The sequence below is a fragment of the Megalobrama amblycephala genome, linkage group LG2 (genome assembly GCF_018812025.1).
Source record: "Megalobrama amblycephala isolate DHTTF-2021 linkage group LG2, ASM1881202v1, whole genome shotgun sequence".
Taxonomy (NCBI): domain Eukaryota; kingdom Metazoa; phylum Chordata; class Actinopteri; order Cypriniformes; family Xenocyprididae; genus Megalobrama; species Megalobrama amblycephala.
Genome location: NC_063045.1, coordinates 62,493,957 through 62,499,956, shown reverse-complemented (window position 1 = coordinate 62,499,956; position 6,000 = coordinate 62,493,957).

Below are 6,000 nucleotides of genomic sequence, written 5' to 3'. Positions count from 1 at the left end.
GCAAAGAGAGATATTTTCTTTTACAGAAATTGCAACAAACGGCTGGTAGGGACTACAACGAGTTTCTTCACAGATTTGTGACATCACAAACCCTAAATTTACATAAACCCCGCCCCCGAGAACACACAACAAAGGGGGCGGGGCCATGTTGGGCTGCTTTAGAGAAGAGGAAGAGTTGTTGTAGTCGAGTGTTGTTGTCATGCCGTCATTTTACGCCGGACTGCTTCACAAACGAGGGTCAATTCAACACAAAAGATGAACATGACGGCACATGCTAGTGGATGAGTTGAATCAACTCCACAGCAACTACATCAATTTATCCACTAACCATTCAGAAACGTCTAAAAGTTGCAACTTCTTCCTGAGTCTCTCCATCAGTGTCGACTCCGGTTTGAACAATGTAAGGCTGAACACTTTCGTCATTTTGGCTGCGTGAGATTCTCCAGCTTTGTTGTTGTTGAGCTGTTAAAGCTCCACCCTCTTCTGGAAAGCGGAGCTCATTTGCATTTAAAGGGACACACACAAAAACTGTGTGTTTTTGCTCACACCCAAATAGGGGCAAATTTGACAAGCTATAATAAATGATCTGTGGGGGATTTTGAACTGAAACTTCACACACACATTCTGGAGACACCAGAGACTGATATTACATCTTGTATAAAGGGCATGTTAAAAAACAAGAAGAAAAAAGATTTGTTTTAGGCAAAAACATCATAAAACTGTCAAATTCCTCTGAAATTAAGACATAAAATCTTGTATCATTTTGGTTCTCAAGTAAATATATCTTGTTTTATGGACGTTGTTCAGATATTTGTTCTGGATTTTTTTGCGGTGTGTTTGAACAGCTGGTCTTCATTAACTAACCTTCACTAACCCAGTGACCGGCGCTCAGTTTCAGGGCGTTTCATAGGGAGAGAGTGTGTTACGTCAGCGTGAACGAGTGAAAGCGGAGTGTGTTTACTGTAATTCACTCACATTCCCTCACATGTTGTGAAGCGACAACAAAAGCTTTTCTGTCGATCTGCCAGTTTCTCATGACTTTCAGTCCCTGATGAGTGAGACGAGAGACGAACAGAGTTTAATTACACATGTGGGAATAACTGATAGTGGCCTCATCTCCTCCCAAACTCACTCATTCCCATATATGGATGAAACGCAGAAACGCGGCTCATGTCTGAGAACACGCTGCTGTTGAAGCTCCCAGAAGAGACTTCTAACATGATTTTAAATTGAATTTCAATAAAGTACAACAGACTGAACACAGTCTAAAGCCAGAGAACATGATGATTATAGAAACAGGTTTAAAGATTCACATTTAGATACTGCCATATTAACCGAGTGAGGAATAACCCCGATATATCTGAATCTGTCGTTCAAGAATCACAAAGTGTATGATATTTAGTGGAAATGTAAATCAAACAAAACGGAGAAATTAAATTGCCATCCCTTTAGGTTTAACGAGGTCCTCAAGCATGTTCCACACAGGAAGGAGCCGTCATGCGTGTCGTGAGCGCGAGCGAGAGAGAGAGAGAGAGGGAGGCACAGGAAGTTCCTGCAGTCAGTAAATTGTAAACAGACGCTGGGCTTCATGAGCTGGACTGAGTCACACTGAACGGCTCTTTGTGAGTAAAGTCTCACTTTCTGGAGGTCAGACAGGTCACGGATGAACCACTTTCCCCTTCCTGACAGTATTAAAACAGCCCTGTGATATCTCTATGATGAAGCAGCGCATGACCTCTGACCTCTCCGCCTGCATCTGCTGCTCCTCCCGTCTGTCCGTGAGGAAAGTGGAGACATCTCTAACATCTCTCTCTGATCTGAATCACCTCCACTCCTGAAAACATCACAGTGTTCACGGTTAACCTTCTAAAGAAACCTACCATTCATAACTGGAGCGCTGTGGGGTTACCGGGGTGTTGCTATGGTGGCCAGGATGATGCTATGGTTACCAGAGAGTTGCTATGTGGATTCCAAGGTCTTGCTATGGTTGCCAGAGTGATGTGTTTGCCGGGGAGTTGCTATGTGGTTGCTAGGGTGTTGCTATGGTTACTAGGGAGTTGCTATGCGGTTGCCAGGGTTTTGCTGTGGTTACAAGGGTGATGCTGTCATTACCAGTGTGTTGCTATTTGTTTGCCAGGGTGTTGCTATGAGGATGCCAGGGTTTTGTTATGTTACCAAGGTGTTGCTATGTGTTTGCCAGGGCTTTGCTTTGCGTACCAGGGAGTTGCAATTAGGTTATTATCGACTTGATTGCACTGACACTATTGGATGAAAACTGAACTGAGCTGATCATGACATCAGTTATCTACAGAGCTACTTTATAGTTAAACTGAACTCATTTCATAATTGATGAACTTTACCCAGTTTTTGAACCGAGCTGAATCAGCACTGAACTGAATTCAGCAGAACAATGACACGTCTTATTTTCAGAGCTGCTTTACAGCAGAATTCTGTTTGCATCACTGAATTAAGCTGCTTTGAAACAATCTGTATTGTATGACTTGATTGCCAGGTTTTTGTTACCGTTACCAGGGAGTTGCTATGTGGTTGTCAGGGTCTTGCTATGATTACTAGCTATGTGGTTGCCAGGTTCTTGCTGTGGTTACCAGGGAGTTGCTATGTGGTTGTCAGGGTCTTGCTATGATTACCAGGGTGTTGCTATGAGGTTGCCATGATGATGCTATGGTTACCAGGGTGTTACTATGGTTACAAGCGATTTGCTACCTGTTTATTTGCTCCCTGGTTAGCAGGGTGTTACTATGGTTGCCAGGATTTTGCTATGGTTACCAGGGATTTGCTCCCTGGTTGCCAGAGTGTTACTATGGTTGCCAGGATTTTGCTATGGTTACCAGGGATTTGCTCCCTGGTTGCCAGGGTGTTACTATGGTTGCCAGGGTTTTGCTATGGTTACCAGGGATTTGCTATCTGGTTGCCAGAGTGTTACTATGGTTGCCAGGGTTTTGCTATGGTTACCAGGGATTTGCTCCCTGGTTGCCAGAGTGTTACTATGGTTGCCAGGATTTTGCTATGGTTACCAGGGATTTGCTCCCTGGTTGCCAGGGTTGTTACCCCTGGTTGCCAGAGTGTTACTATGTGTGTTACTATGTACTATGTTACTATGTGAGTGTGCCAGAGTGTTACTATGGTTGCCAGGATTTTGCTATGGTTACCAGGGATTTGCTCCCTGGTTGCCAGGGTGTTACTATGGTTGCCAGGATTTTGCTATGGTTACCAGGGATTTGCTCCCTGGTTGCCAGGGTGTTACTATGGTTGCCAGGATTTTGCTATGGTTACCAGGGATTTGCTACCTGGTTGCCAGAGTGTTGCTATGGTTACCAGGGAGTTTCTATCTGGTTGCCAGGGTGTTGCTTTGGGTACCAAGGTATTGCAATTAGGTTATTATCGACTTGATTGCACTGACACTATTGGATGAAAACTGAACTGAGCTGATGATTACATCACTGTTATCTCCAGAGCTACTTTATAGTTAAACTGAACTCATTTCATAACTGATGAACTTTACCCAGTTTTTGAACCGAGCTGAATCAGCACTGAACTGAATTCAGCAGAACAATGACACGTCTTATTTTCAGAGCTGCTTTACAGCAGAATTCTGTTTGCATCACTGAATTTTCATGTTTATTACAGTAAAGCTGCTTTGAAACAATTTGTATTGTATAGTCGGCTATATAAATTAAAGGTAATTAGACTTGATTGCCAGGTTTTTGTTACCGTTACCAGGGAGTTGCTATGTGGTTGTCAGGGTCTTGCAGTGGTTACTAAGGTGTTGCTACGTAGTTGGTAATTGCTCGTGATGTTCCTCATTTGTACATCATTTTGGATAAATCGTCTGCTAAATGAATAACTGTAACTGCTGAGATGTTCGGTGTGGTTGTTAGGTTCGTGTTCGTCTAATGAGTCTGTGAGAATCACCGCCGCAGGACTAGTCATGTGATTAAACCATTTGTCGGATCTTCGCTGGCTGACATCAGTGTGAAAGTGCTTTTCATGTTTAGGCCATGAATCTTTCTGTTCTTCTGAAGCGTCTGTAATGAGAAACAAACCATCTGATCTACAAACCATAAAACAACATCTGGAGGAAAACCATCAGCTGGCTTCAATGTTCTGATGTTCTTCACACAAACAAACAAATCATAAAGCCGCTCGACACACGGACAATAAAACACACACATTATACAGCCGTTAAAAGACGTGAAGTTTCTCTCCGCAATTACAAACATCGCGAGTCCCGATGATCCTCAAACCCACAGACACTTTCATCGCAGCACATGTCCCGCATTAGAGAGGAATCTCAGCTTTGATCTCTGACGAATAACACACACACACACGTGTGTGGTCTCAGGGTTTCCTCCCTCACACACAAACACACACTCTGCATATTTCTGACATCAGACCAACAACAAGATTCCAGACAGAATCGCTCCAGCAGTTTGGCTCGAGACGAGGCGAGCTCTATAAATACAGTGTGTTTGACGCAGAGAAGAATCTGTTGATATAAACACCGAACACACTCACGTCTCCGTTTAGTCTGAACGAATGAAACACATGATCTCTGCTGAATCAGACTGATGCTTCTGCTGTAGGATTTCTCAGGGTTTTCATTGGACACACCGAGAGCATCACTAGAGCAAACGATAAGACACGACATCAGCAGCTCTCAACCTCAAAACATCTTCAAGCATTAGTTCACCCAAAAATGAAAATAATGTCATTAATTACTCTCCCTCATGTCGTTCCACACCCGTAAGACCTTCGTTCATCTTCAGAACACAAATTAAGATATTTTTGATGAAATCCGATGGCTCAGTGAGGCCTGAGCAATGACATTTCCTCTCTCAAGATCCATTAATGTACTAAAAACATATTTAAATCAGTTCATGTGAGTACAGTGGTTCAATATTAATATTATAAAGCCACGAGAATATTTTTGGTGCGCCAAAAAAACTAAATAACGACTTATTTAGTGATGGTCGATTTCAAAACACTGCTTCAGGAAGCTTCGGAGCGTTATGAATCTTTTGTGTCGAATCATGATTCGGATCGCGTGTCAAACTGCTGAAATCACGTGACTTTGGCGCTCCGAACCGCTGATTCGACACGCTGATTCATAACACTCCGAAGCTGTAAGTGTTTTGAAATCGACCATCACTATATAAGTCCTTATTTAGTTTTTTTGGTGCACCAAAAATATTCTCGTGGCTTTATAATATTAATATTGAACCACTGTACTCACATGAACTGATTTAAATATGTTTTTAGTACATTAATGGATCTTGAGAGAGGAAATGTCATTGCTCAGGCCTCACTGAGCCATCGGATTTCATCAAAAATATCTTAATTTGTGTTCTGAAGATGAACAAAGGTCTTACGGGTGTGGAACGACATGAGGGTGAACTAACCCTTTTAATTCAGCATTAAACTGAAGTTGCACTAGTCTTTTCTTCTCTATTGTGCCGTATATCCGAGTGAAACGCTTCGCAAACAAGAACAAATGTGGGCGGGGCTTGATTTTATCTGTGGGGAATTGATTGGATGATTGTGGTTTGCTATTGGTGGATCTCATGTGAGTGACAGGTTGCCCCGCCCTCATCATCAGAGAAGAGAAGATATTCTGATTCAAGATTACCAGAACATGAATTTAACACAATAATGATGATCATTTATAATAAACTCTGCAATAGTCTATAAAAATACAAAAGGTCAATTTTGATTTAAAATAAAATGCTTAAATAAATTTGCAAAACATTAAACTGACATCAAAATTTTCACACCTGCCCGCTCCAAGCAGGACTCGAACCCGTCCGCATGCGAGTCGCTCTAACGAGGAGCTAAAGGCCGAGTCTCTACTGTCAGTCAGTCTGTCTCGTCTCGTCTTCAGATGTTATTTTGAGGGCCCTTCAGTGCACACTAGTTCCTCAAGGGCACATTCTGGTACTTTTGGAGGAAAGATGATAGTTTCTGTGGAACGAGCCGCTCATA